The sequence below is a fragment of the Lipotes vexillifer genome, unplaced genomic scaffold (assembly GCF_000442215.2).
Source record: "Lipotes vexillifer unplaced genomic scaffold, Lipotes_vexillifer_v1.1 scaffold628, whole genome shotgun sequence".
NCBI classification, from domain to species: Eukaryota; Metazoa; Chordata; class Mammalia; order Artiodactyla; family Lipotidae; genus Lipotes; species Lipotes vexillifer.
In genome coordinates, this window is record NW_006779395.1 from 1,079,126 (window position 1) to 1,093,911 (window position 14,786).

Below are 14,786 nucleotides of genomic sequence, written 5' to 3' on the forward strand. Positions count from 1 at the left end.
CCCAAAGGGTATTAAAAACACACAAAAGCCCCCCCGCACAACTACCCTCGGTGGGGGGGGGGGGTTGTGTGCTGTATGCACAGTTCAGGGTAGCCCTTCACAAGAAGGTGTGGGCCTTTCCTGAAGGGAGAGACTCGAAGCAGCAGCATCTCTGTCTCTGTTGCTGGCCTTGAAGTTGGAGCTGCCATGAACTCTGGAGACGCGGCACCACTCGGAAGCTGAGCCTTCTCCAGCCCAAGCCTCCAGGTGAGAAGCAGGGCAGCCAACACCTGAATCTCAGCCTCCCGGGGCCCCACGCAGAGAAGCCAGAGGGTACCTGCGACCTTCAGAAACGGACAAAACAACTGTGTGTTCGTTTGAGCCATAAATTTGTTGGCAATGTTTTACATAGCAATAGAAAGCGAATACAGCAGTTATTTTCTAAATCTGGGAACATTAGAACTAGGGCCTATCATTTCAAGCCCAAAGGAAATTTGTTTTTGAACCTAAAAGTTAAAAGTGAGCACAACTTCACACACCCAAGAATAAATTTATGGAAACTGTTGCCCAAAGAATTGACAGTTAAAAAACAAGTAAGTTTTAGAAGGATGTCCATGAAATCATGGACGACCTTTTTAAAAATTAGAGCTTATTCTCTACCTGTTTCCAAAAATGATTTGAGGTGACTTATAAGGCACTTTTTTTTCCCATAAGGCATGTTTGATGACAATTAAAAAGTCACATGGAAAATAATAAACCACGGAGGATGAGGAATAATCAATACAAAAAATCTTGGCTAAGTATCATAAGGAATTTAGCTTTGAATTTCTCAGAAGTCAAGATATTTTTAAAAGGGTAAAATGATAAACTATAGCAGGGATTCTCAGGCCTAGGTGTATATTAAAATCTCCTGGAGAACTTTTAAAAAACCGTCAAGCCTGAGTCCCATTCCCCAGGATTCTGACTTAATTGGTACAAAGTAAGGCCCTAGGACAAAGGGGTTAAAACCTGCCTCAGGTGATTCTGGTGTGCGGCCTGGGTGGCAAACCTCTGAACACAATTTTTATTATCAAACGAAAGCGCTCATACTAATTTATCAGGAGAGAACATTATATTTTGGGATTTATATTGTGAAATTTGTATAATAGAGAATGTCTGGACAGACATTTAATGACTCTGTTTACATTAACTAATTTAATCTTCATGATAACATGTACGGGAAATACATTATCCTCCCATTTTAAAGATAGGAGCACTGAGGCACAAAGAGGTTAAGTGTCTGGCTGAAGGACACCCTATTAGTAAGTAGAAATTGAGGCTTTGAATCCAGATATTATGGTTCCTGAGCCTTTGAACCAGTTTCCTACATCACACACACAGACCAATGGGAGCCACTGTAGGTGAATATGAGAATAATCAAAAAGCATTTGCAGACCTTGGAGAAATACATCCCGATGAAGAGATAGATGTACACATACAACTATACCTGGGAGAAAGGGGAAGGCTTCTGTGGATCGCATATGGAAGTAGCCAACCTGAATCATGTTGACCCAGATACCAGCCATATCTGTAGCTCTTCTTTTGTGCTTGAAGGTTCAAGTTTCCCTCTGGTATAATTTCCCTTCAGTCTGAAGAACTTCCTTTAGCAGTTCTTTTAGTTTTTCTTCATCTGAGAAAGTCTTTATTTTGCCTTCACTCCTGAGGAATATTTTTATGGGATAAGAAATTTTGGATTGAGAGTTCTCTCCTTTTAGAAGTTTTAGGATGCCCTTCCACTGTCTTCTGGGTCTCTATAGTCCCTGAGGTGAACTCTGCAATCATTCAAGTCATTGTTCTCTGATAGGTAAGGTGGTTTTCACTAGCTGCCTTTTTTATTTTTTTTTGCCACACCGCATGACATATAGGATCTTAGTTTCCCAACTAGGGACTGAACCCGGGCCCCCTGCAGTGGAAGTGCAGAGTCTTAACCACTGGACCACCAGGGAAGTCCCTCACTAGCTGCTTTTGAAATTGTTTTTGTTTTCCTTTTTTGACTTTCAGCAGTTTGAGTTTCAGTGTCTGCGTGTGCTTTTCTTTGAACTTATTGCTGGGGGTTCACTGAGCTTCTTGAATCTGCCAGTTTATATCTTCCACCAAATTTGCGGAATTCGGGGTCATTTTTTTCAATATTTCCCATACCAATCTCTTCTCTTCCTCTGGACTCCAATGACACAGATTTAAAACCTTCTGTTATTCTATGGCTTGTGTGGTCTTGTTCATTTTTAAGAAAACACATTTTCTCTCTGTTCTTCAGATTGGATATATTTACCCTGAGGTTCATTGATTCCTTACTTTGTCATCCTCTCCATGATTTGTCCTGAATATTATTCTTTCATATCTGTGGACATTTGCACGAGAAGCAGCTATAGACAGACCACTTCTATTACTTCTGCCCTCTCTTTGTATACCTTGGTGTGTGTTTCCATCAGAGTGGAATTAGAGGGTTGGGTGGAGGAAGTGGGGAGGCCACAGAGAAGGAACTTCCCAAAGGATGCTCAGACCCAGTGGCCTTGACCTCAACAGACCAGGGAGAGCCAGCCCTCCATCTCAAGAGGCTTCCCTGCCACCACACCGGCAGGAAATATGTTGTATGTGGTGGGTTGTGGGCAGCAGAGAAAGGAGTACTGTCACCTCATAGGAAATTCACCTCTTAGAAAAACATGTGCATTGCTTCTGTTTTCCCTTTTGTCTTTCCTCCAAGTTTGTTATTCGAGATGCCCCCAGGACAGTGGATGTTCTCTCTGGGGGGGAGTGAAGGTGGGAGGGGAAGGAGCAGAGTCCTTATATTTTTCCTCTCATGGGGTGTCATCTGTTTTAGCTGCAGCTACTCCATCTGAAGCTGAGTTTTTGACTTAATCCTTGACCTGATGAAGAGGGTGGCAGCAAGGACCCTGCCTGCAGTTAAAGGAGGGCCATTTGGAGGTGGGGCAGCTGGAACGGGTCTCCTGGGAGGGTCAGGATTCGCTCGGGGGTGCGCTGGTGCCCTCCCCACCGTAATTTCCCTGCCTGCGCATCCTCGCCCCACACCTCCTGCCTTCCGCCCTGTCCTCCCGCACGGCTGTCTCACTCCTCCCCCAGAATGACTTCATAAGCGCTGCTTTCACCTCCTCTCTAGGCCCTTGCAACTATTTCTACGACTTCTCCCAAATCTGTTTTCCCTTCGCCAGCTTGCCTCTCACCGCCCAGTTATGCCCTAGGCATCTCTCCTTTCATCTATATCTGTATCTTCTCGGATCTCTTCCCTTCCTTCCAGGTTAGTGCATCACAGACATGTCCCCGGAGTATTTTGGTAACAGAAAAGGAGATGGATCACTGAGATCCATACTTGGTCACCATTGCACCCCTACTCCCCTTAGTCACGGATGTTCATTTTATTTTCCTTTTAACATTTCATGTTGGCTGTTAAGACCAATAAAAATGAACATTTCTCATTTTAGACCCCTAATCTGCCCCCTCTGTGAGTGAGCAGTGAAATTGGGGAGGGAGGACAGGAAGGGGAGCTACACAATCCTCAAACTCATCGATCTAGTCGATCTCCCATCTCCTGTTTTCTCCTTTATTCCACTTTAAGACTCTCACCAAAATGACTTCTGCTCCTGGGCTCCCTGCAGCTTCCTTTGATGGCCCTCCCTTCCTGCAATCTGATGGCCAACTTCCAACAACATTGCTTTTGATCTCAGTTTCCTCCAGCCACATCCTCCTTCCAACTCTCACCTGGCCGATGGCGTTGTCTGTGGCTTTCTCTGTCCTGCCTTTCAAGCCGTGCCCAGCACCTGGCTTCCAGAGAGCTGAGTTAGATGACCTCCTGACCCCCAACATCATTTTCAGGCACCCTCACCCCCCAGTTCCCTGGAAGCTAATTGGGATAATTCTCACCCATCACTGCTTATTTCTTCCAGTAGAGGGACTTCCCACCACAATGATCCATGTTTACCAAAGGGTGGCCTCAGTCAGCAGGCTGGCTGTACAAATTTAGCCACAATGAGCATATATATCACCATGCCTGGACCATACCAATGGGCAGTCAATAAATGTGTGTTTAAGCTTAATCTGAACAAAAGAACTCAGAGTTTGGGCAAGTGAGAATTCTCTTTTTATTGTAAATTGAAATATAGTTGGTTTACAATGTTGTGTTAGTTTCAGGTGTACAGCAAAGTGGTTCAGTTATACACATACACACACACACACACACACACACACACATATACACACATATATATTCTTTTTCAGATTCTTTTCCATTATAGATTATTATAAGATATGGAGTATAGTTGTTTCCGCTGCTATACAGTAGTTCCTTGTTGTTTATTTTATATATAGTAGTGTGTATCTGTTAATCCCCTATTCCTAATTTATCCCTCCCCCACCCTTTCCCCTCTGGTAACTGCAAGTTTGCTTTCTATGTCTGTGAGTCTATTTCTGCTCGAGATAAAGTTTATTTATATCACTTTTTTAGACTACACATATAAGTGATACTATATGTCTGTCTGACTTACTTCATTTAGTATGATAATCTCTAGTTCCATCCATGTTGCTGCAAATGGCATTATTTCTTATTTTTTTATGACTGAATAATATTCCGTCGTATATATACACCACATCTTCTTTATCCATTCATCTGTCGATGGACATTTAGGTTGCTTCCATGTCTTGGCTATTGTAAAGAGTGCTGCTATAAACATTGGGGTGCATGTATCTTTTCGAATTATGGTCTTCTCCCGCTATGTGGCCAGGAGTGGAATTGCTGGATCATACGGTAAACTCTATTTTTAGTTTTTTAAGGAACCTGTATACTGTTCTCCATAGGGGCTTCAGAAAGAATTCTGATTTAATTTTTTAAAAAAAATTCAGTCAACCAAGTATTTATTTCATGGCCAGTATGTTTCAGGCATTGGGGATCTTCTGATATTCATCATGATGAGATATGTCATCAGAAACCTGTCAAGAGCATTCCCTGAGTACCTTCTGTGAACTTGGCTCTGTGGTATCACCATGAAGTAAGTGCAGGACTGAAGAAGATGTTGGTGGCGGGGGGAGTCTTACAGGCTGGTGGGTTTTGGGGGGTGGTGTTTGCTGTAAGGCTGGGCTGGCAACATAGAGAATCCTGAATGTGGCCTGGAGCCTTTCCAGTCCGCAGCTTGACCGGTCTGGCCATCTCGCTCAGGTGTCTCCCCACAACTACCTGGCCACAGATCCGCAACCCTGCTTTCATCACCACACAAAATGCAGAACTTCACACCACTCCTAACCGGTGTGGGTTCACTATCTAAGCAGAGCCCTGAGGTCTACCGTGAAGCCCGTGAGCCTAGAAATTAGGGAACCTTGGTTTCAGTTCTGGTTCTTCAGGTGCATGTTCAATTGTGTGAAGTTTTCATAAGTGAACAGGAGGCCCTGCATCATTTACATGTAAATTTTAGGGAGACACCACTGGTTAACCCTTTCTCGAGTTGAAAAAGGAAAATAGAAAAATACAGAGTCCATGTGCTCAGGCCATTAATTTCCTTTCAGGTTGTTTAAAACCAATCCATCAATGACCATATCTAGAAAAATCCCCTTATCTTTGAAATTGTTTGGAAATGAGATAGTACAACTTAATCTAGAGCCTGAACCTCGGGATTTGAGAAGTTCTTTTCTCAGATAAAACAGTAACTGTCAGGCTTTCCTGGTGGCACCGTGGTTAAGAATCCACCTGCCAATGCAGGGGACACGGGTTTGAGCCCTGGTCTGAGAAGATTCCACATGCCGCAGAGCATCTAAGCCCATGCGCTACAACTACTGAGCCTGCGTGCCACAATTTCTGAAGCCCACGTGCCTAGCACCCGTGCTCTGCAACAAGAGAAGCCACTGCAATGAGAAGCCCGTGCACCGCAACAAAGAATAGCCCCCGCTTGCTGCAACTAGAGAGAGACCGTGTGCAGCAACGAAGACCCAATGCAGCCAAAAATAAATAAATTAATTAAAAAGTAACTGTCGTTAAAAAATAATTTTCTGTGAAACAGTCAAATTTCTTCCTCAAAAATTTTCCTGGATTTTATTTTTTACTTTTTATATATTTATTTTTTATTGGAGTATAGTTGATTTACAATGTTATGTTAGTTTCAAGTGTACAGCAAAGTGATTCAGTTGTTTGTATATATGTATGTATATATATTCTTTTTCAGATTCTTTTCCATTATAGGTTATTACAAGATATTGAATCTAGTTCCCTGTGCTATACAGTAGGTCCTTGTTGTTTATCTATTTTATATATAGCAGTGTGTATCTGTTTCCTGGATTTTGTAATCGCTGACTTTGGGATGGGGAAATCTCAATCAATATTTATTCACTCTTAGATCCAATGGAAAATGTATCCTGAACCCTTTTTTATTATTAGAAAGTAGAAGCTCAAGGTATTCTTAAACTTGTCAAAAATAGTCTAAATACTGCACTTCACAAAATTAATAAAGTGAGAAAAATGGGCTTCCTGTTTCTTTCAGGTTGCTGAAGGGATTCACCACAAGATGGCACCATGCAAGTGCTACTTAATAAAATGTTTTCCCCGTGGGCACCGTTCATCTTACACGAGGCCCTTATATTATCCTTAAGCGCTGTGGCATATGGCACATCTGAGAATGCTGTTTACACAGAGGCAAATGCTTGTCTTGCTATGTGAGTTTTTAGTGACTGAGGTCTTCCCCTTGTTCTTCATATGAGCTCTACCTTTCAACGAGCTTTTCTGCTAACATGCTATTGCCACGACACCAAGCCCACAGTTACATATTTTGAGGGGAAGGTGACTTAGTTAGGTGGGTCTCTGAAGGCATTTAAGTTTTCCCCTCAGCTCCTGATGGAAAATGCAGGAAGGTTATGTTCTGGTTCCTTTCTCTATCATGTTTTGTTGCCGTGGATTTCTGTAAGCACCAAACACTTGGTGTCCTTAATTTATCTGTAGAATATCAGCAGCAGATCTAGAAAAGTCTGAAGAGCTTGTGATTCTCATTTCCAATAATGCAAGGATGAGTCTGAACTCCAAGGCCGAGTGACAGCCATTCCCTTCACATGTGAAAGCAAACATCTCCATCGGATGTTCAAATCCCAGATAACTGGATGATTTGGAAATTAAAGGGGTCCAACCTTCACATGGTTTTTAACACTTGGAAAGATAGTCACGGGGAAAGGATGTAGCCTTTTTTTAAATGGGAGGAGAGAATGAAGTGCAGGGCGTGTGTCCTTGAAGTTAAATAGAACTTTAACTACTACTCCCTTGTTGCCATGTTGCTAGGTAAATATTTGCAAAGTGCCTACTGCCTCTCTGGATTTGGGGCATGTGTCTACCGGGTATGAAACAATCTCTGTGGGGAAGCGAGCCTTCCCAGCCTTTATCCCTCTCTTGCAGCAGAGTTCATCAAATATGACACGACCTCCAGAGGAAAGGGAGAACTCCTAGTTCTTCTCTCTCAGCTGGCACTGGAGCATTCTGGTGGCCAAGACCTGTGGGTCCTTTGCAGGAGCCCTGGAGACGGGAGGTAGGCCCAGAGGTTCATTCCTAGAGCTGTAGTATTTCCTCAGGGCTTGTGTCCGGAGGGCGTTGACGGGTAGACCACTGAGCTCACGTGGTTCTTAGGGGCAGCCATCACTTAGAAACACTGACAGGTGGAAAATTAATGAGATGGAAAGTCATATTTTTCAGAACTGTTCTGAGGTAGGATATTCTAAGGAGTAGGAAGAAACACTTCGATAAGTGGTTTAAGGCGAAGTTATGATCGCCAGCCCCAACCCAGCCACTCCAGAGTTCATGCTAGAGTAACAGCGGCAATCTGCCTAACTGCCTTCCAAGTGAAAAACTTGTTTGCTAAGTGGGATACATAGCATGGGGCCTGTTTTTAGGGACAAAAGAGAAGAGACTGAGTTATCAGATACTTTCTCCTTCTATCTCTCCCCTATCCCCCAACCAACAGGCTCTCATAATCATCAAACAAATCCCTAAAGACTGTGGATTTAAAGGAGTGCCCAGGTATAAGCCTGTTAAAGCACCAAATGTCTTCCCCCTGCCCAGGTGAGAGAGGGTCACTAGGAGCACTCCTCAAAGAGAAGCATAGGGCTTCCCTGGTGGCGCAGTGGTTGAGAGTCCGCCTGCCGATGCAGGGGATACGGGTTTGTGCCCCAGTCCGGGAAGATCCCACATGCCGCGGAGCGGCTAGGCCCGTGAGCCATGGCCGCTGAGCCTGCGCGCCCGGAGCCTGTGCTCCGCAACGGGAGAGGCCACAACAGTGAGAGGCCCGCATACCGCAAAAAAAAAAAAGAGAGAAGCATAAGAAGAGGTTCATGTTACAGGATTATTATCCGAGTGCCCGCTGGGTCAGGACCTCAACTTTTCACACCTGCCTTGTCTCTCAGACCAGCGTCTTGGGACAATATGAGAGCTGTATATCCCAAATTTTCTGGTTTTAAATATTCTGTCCATTCTGTTCAGGTAAGTATATTTTAACTTCACCCTCAAGTCTCATGTCCTGATTTTGGCCTCAGAAATTTAGCCACCACAGACAGACTCAAGAACTTCGAACTCAGCCGTCCTTCCTTTCTTGCAGTAGGAAATCCCCGACAAGATGATCAGAGGTGGATCACTGGGAAAACTGCCAGGCCGGGTGGAGGGGCCGGGGGGGGGGGGGGGGGGCACTATTGTGGATGCTTAAGTGAGTTAGTCACTGAGGGGGAAGATGAGACGGATCAAAGGCCAGGCTCAATGGAGGTACCTATTTTTAGAGAGCTTTGAGTTATTCAGGAAGGGTCCTCTCAAAGTGTGAAAGGACCTATGGAAACAGAAATTCAGTCTTTTGTTTCTAGAATTTAGCTGCTTGAGAGAAGGCTCTCTGAATTGTCCAGCCTAAGGGCACATATTCTTGGCCAAATTTAGCAGCCCCTGTTTCTTCTATCCCATTTCTTTCCCTTTCTTAAATTCCTCTTTTCTTTTGCCAGAGTAGTTTCTGAGTGATCTCTTCATGGTGGAGACATACGCAGTAAAGCCTTCTGAGCTCCTGCATGCATGCCCAAGAGTGTCTTTTTGTTCCTCACATCTGATTGATAATTTGAGCGAGCAGAGAACTCTAAATTCAGAGCCATTTCCCGTAAATGTTTTGAACACATTGCTTTATCATCTTCTAGCATAATTATTTTAAGTTTTAAAAATTTAAATAAGATTTTTCTCTCAGGCCATTTCCGTCAGCCATCAAGCCTTTCCACCCCTATTAACTTCTGCTTCTTAGGCAAAGCATTTCCTCATAACCAGGGTGGGGTCAGAACTCTTGGTCAGAACTCCCTCTGAGAGTGCCTGTCTCAAGAGGATCAAATGCTTATAGTCAGGGTGAAAAGCTATTAATCTTTAGTGCCAGGGGCTGGAAGCAGGCCTTTTATGGAATTTGTGACTCATCCGAGAGCCTGAAAGATTAATTTGTTCCTGTTGGGCCCTAATTGCATGGGCTGAACATCAGCTAGATGTCTAAAATCTAGCACCAAGACAACATGTTAACTCACCTGGAAACTACCTATTTCTGATTGGTGTCAGGATACAGAACACCTGTTGGGTGAATTGTCAACTTCCAGGTCTAACAAACCATCTGCTATTTTGCTGAGTCACAGGGTTAGAGATGGCTGGGACACTTAGATGCCCATATAAGGGACAGGAGTAATTCACGTTCTTAGCAAGAGGTGATAGCTGGTGATAGTTCCCTCTGCATAATTGATGAATTATGAAATAACCCCAGGGAGAACCTGCCAAAAAGTGAGCTGACCAAAAGTGGGATGGGCAGCCTTGCAAACCCCTGAGCTCTTCCTAAGAGTTATTCTGAGTGGAGATAGTGTAAATCAGATCCAAGAACCTACTGGACAGTTGGAATTCATGAACTTTAAGTTCTTTTCAACCACGAAAATTTGTCTGCAGTGCTTAGTGCAATGCCTGGCACACAGTAGATGCTCAATAAATGCTAAATCAAATGTTTGTGGACTGCATTATGCCTCAGCTGCTGAGGCAAATAGCATCCCTGTTTTCATTTGCTATAATTCCAGTTCACACTAAACAGGATTGTTTGCAGCTACCATGAGCTATACCTACATTGAAACATTAATAGAAGAGCCTCTTCCACAAACAGTGGCCGAGTTTGAACTGGGGACTCAATTTTGGCCCCAAGCACTCTCCTGCTTGAAGTATTTATGGCCCTACCACAAACTTGGTATCGTGTAGACAGAAGCAATGCACAGGGCACCAAGCAGTTAAACAGCAAAGCCCTACTTAATTGTTTGGATTGAACAGTAGTGAACAGGTTTCCAAGCAGCACTTGGCCTGGAAAATATAGCTTTTCTTGTCCATAGGGTTGAAGAATATCTGCCACTCTTTTGTGTACTGGCTTGTGCGGTTCATTGAGGAAAGTAATCTGTAAGAGTGGGGCCAGTAGAGACACAGGTGTTGGTGCCCATCTATTCAGTGAGAAAGCTAGAAAGGATGGAGCCTTTCAGATAGGATTCAGAGAGGCCGCCCATATGAGCATCACAAAGTCAACACCAAGAGGAGACTGGCCCTCATGACCAGATGACAGTCAAGGGCAACAGGCAAGGAAGGGACCTGGCCGCCCAGGCAGACTGCCTTCGCCTGTCCTGGTTTCCAATTCAAAAATTAGTCTGATAGAGGATATTTCCTCCTTTGTGAGTTTATTTTTATGTACGAAAATAGTATTACAGGTTTATAGGAAGATGCAAAAGAAAATAATTTATCCATAATCTTATCAGTGACTTTTTCAAGCCTGTTTAATACCTTCTAGGCTCCCTGCAGGCACATATAGTTTATTAGAGATGGATGGTTTATGATAGTCGCAGTGCCAATATAATGTGTGTAATTGGATTATTTTTCCAACTGAGTATATCATATGCATTTTGCTAAATATTTTCTCCCAACTTTTATTTCACACTTTTGACTTCTTGCAGCTAAATGGCATTTTGTCACATGGAAGGAAAAATAATATCTAACATGTGTTATGTTTATTATATGCTAAGCTGAGCTTTTAATGTTTATCTCATTTATTCCCCACAGCTATAGGATGATGGGTGATATTATTTACCTCTTTTTTTTTTCAGATGAGGAGTTTTGGAGAGAGCTTGGTAGCACAGCCCGTGAGTGGCAGAGCTGGGGTTTGGTCCTGATCTGATTCCAGGGCACTCCTCTTGCTAGTTGGACATTTAAATTGTTTCCTTTTATTTTCTTTTGTTATTATAACTCACCTGACAACCGAACAGCTTTATCCCCAGACCATCTGCAGTGTAATGTTGTTGACACTGAACAACAGAGTCAAAGATTGTGGACATCTTGATGACAGTTGATGCCTTGTGCCAAAATGACTCTGAAAAAATATGCCACTTTATAATATATAAATTATAGATATATATTTTTTATCCATCTATCTATAAACTTATATCCTTGCCAGCATTAGTTATGTTAATTAAAAATTTTGTTTCACTAATTTAGTAGCAAAATGATAATTTAGTTTTTTTTCTTTTCCAGTATGGTTTATTACAGGATATTGAATATAGTTCCCTCTGCTATACAGTAGGACCTTGTTGTTTATCCATTCTGTATATAATAGTTTGCCCCTGCTAATCCCAAACTCCCGATCCTTTCCTCCCCATCTCCCCCTCCCCAAAATTTAGTATTCTAACTTGTTTTATTATTTGAACAATTAAACATTACTTCATGTATTTGTCCAGCTTCTATAGTTCTTTGAGTCATAGGTTTATATACTTTTTCAATTTATTCATTGGAGACATTTTTTAAAAAATCAATTAATAAGGACTTTTCTCATACTAGTAAGAAAGATATTAACCCTTTGTCAGATTTGGTGCAAATATTTTTCCTGGTCTGTTTGCACTTTGTTTTATTCATTTTGACGTATTTTCAAAAGTTTATCTAGTCAGATATAGCCATTTCTAACTTTTTAATGTAATATACTGCTTCTAGACAAAGTTCTCTCTTCCAATCTCTTCTCCAGATATTTCAAAAATATTTTAATTTGTTTTCCTGTAATCTTTCTGTGTGGTTAAACAGCACTATTTGGAATTTATATTGATCTCTCTTTCTCTCTTTCTCTCTCTCTCTCATCTTGCCAATGACCTACACTTTCATTTCTGTTGGGTAAATTCCTAGGAGTAGAATTGGTGGATTATATGGTAGGTGTATGTGGTTTTTTTGTTTGTTTTTTTGCGGTACGGGGGCCTCCCACCGCCGCGGCCCTTCCGGCCGCAGAGCAACAGGCTCCGGACGCGCAGGCCCAGTGGCCACGGCCCACGGGCGTAGCCGCTCCGCGGCACGTGGGATCCTCCCGGACCGGGGCACGAACCCGTGTCCCCTGCAACGGCAGGCGGACTCTCAACCACTGCGCCACCAGGAAAGCCCAGTAGGTGTGTGTTTAACCTTATTAAAAACTGGATTTGGATAACTGCTAAGCTGTTATCCAAAGTGGTTGTACCATTTTAAACTCTCTCACTAACGCTGCAAGAAAATTCCAGTTGCCTCACCTTCTTGCTAACATTTAATATGGTCAGTCTTTTTCATTTTAATTGTTAATGGATATAAAGTAACATGTATGCTGGTTTTAATTTGCATTTTCCTACTGACTAATGATTTTGAGCACTTTTCTATGTGCTTAGTGGTAATTTGTAGAGCGTATTTTGTGACACGTCTGTTAAAATCTTTTATCCATTTAAAAACTGGGTTGGGCTTCCCTGGTGGCGCAGTGGTTGAGAATCCGCCTGCCAATGCAGGGGACACAGGTTTGAGCCCTGGTCCGGGAAAATCCCACATACCGCGGAGCAACTAAGCCCACGTGCCACAACTACTGAGCCTGTGCTCTAGAGGCCACAAGCCACAGCTACTGAGCCCAAGGGCCACAACTACTGAAGCCCGTGTCCCTAGAGCCCGTGCTCTGCAACAAGAGAAGCCACCGCAATGAGAAGCCCGTGTGTCGCAACGAAGAGTAGCCCCCGCTCACTACAACTAGAGGAAGCCCACGCGCAGCAATGGAGACCCAACGCAGCCAAAAAATAAGTAAAATAAAATAAATTTTAAAATAAAATAAAATAAAAGAGAAGCCACTGAGAAGCCCGTGTGTCGCAACGAAGAGTAGCCCCCGCTCACTACAACTAGAGGAAGCCCACGCGCAGCAATGGAGACCCAACGCAGCCAAAAAATAAGTAAAATAAAATAAATTTTAAAATAAAATAAAATAAAATAAAAATAAAAACCTGGTTATTGGGAATTCCTTGGCGGTCGAGTGGTTAGGACTCCGTGCTTCCACTGCAGGGGGCACAGGTTCGATCCCTGGTTGGGGAACTAAGATCTCATATGCCACGTGGTGTGGCCAAAATAATAATAATAATAATAATAAATAAAAATTGGGTTGTTTGTCTTTTTGGTTTATAGAAGCACGTTATATATTCTGGACGTAAGACCCCTGTCAGATGTGCGTATTGTGTATTTCTCCCAGCCTATGGCTTGCCTTTTCAATATTTCCAGTTTATCAATCTTTTCTTTCATGGTTAATACTTTTTGTGTCCTAAGAAAATTGTTGCCTACTTCCAAGGTCATGAACATATATATTCCCCTATGTTTTCTTCTAGGAGCCTTATAGTTTTAGCTTTTGCTTTTAGTTCTAAGATCCAGCTCAAATAAAATTTTTGCATGTGGTATGAGGAGGGGCAAGGTATATTCTTTTCCATATTGACATTCAGTAGTTCCAGCAAGATGTGTTGAAATGATTTCCCCCACTGAATTACTTGGGCACATTTGTCGAAAATCAATTGATCTCATTTTACACACACACACCACACACATTTCTGGACTCCCTATTCTGTTCCACTGATGTATTTGTCTATCTTTGCTCCAACACCACACTGTCTTGCAGCTTTATAGTAGTACGTCTTGATGTCAGGTAGTGAAACCCTTCTAAACCAGTACTTGTTTTTTTCAAGATCATTTTGGCAGTTCTATGTCTTCATATTTTAGAATCAGCTTGCTAATTTCTACCAGAAAAGCCTGGAGGGATTTGGATCGGAATCATGTTGAACCTCTGGATCACTTTGGGAAGGAATAAACTGAGTCTTCTGAACATGCATATGACATATCTCTCCATTTAATTGGCTAATTAATAAGGCATTAAGTAATGCCTTATTGCACAGGCCAGAACTCAAGTACAGTGTTGAAGTAGGGAAATCAGACATTCTTGCCTTGTTCCCAGTCTTAGAGAGAAGACAGACAATATTTCGACCTTGAGTATGACGTTTTTGTCCTGAATGGATGTTGAAATTTGTCAAATGCTTCTTTTGCAGCCACATAGACAGCCGTATGAGTTTTCATATTTTATTCTGTTAATGTGGTGAAATACTTTAATTGATTTTCAAATATTAAATCAACTTTGCATTCTTGGAATAAACCCCATTAGGTTATGATATATTATCATATATATATTTGCTCTAAGCAAATATATATATATATTGACTTTGCTAATATCTTGTCAATATTTGCATCTTTGTTTTTGAAGGATATTGGTCTGTACTTTTGATTTGCAATGCCATAGGCTAGTTAACAGGGTTTATGTCAGACTATCTGTTGCAGTCCCACAGGCCATCTTTCTCCCCCAGTCTTTTTTCTTTGTTGTTTAGTTTAGAATATTTCTGCTTATCTGTCTAGGTTCACTGATTCGTCCACAGTGAACACTCTCCTATTAATCCCATGTGATAAAATTTTATTT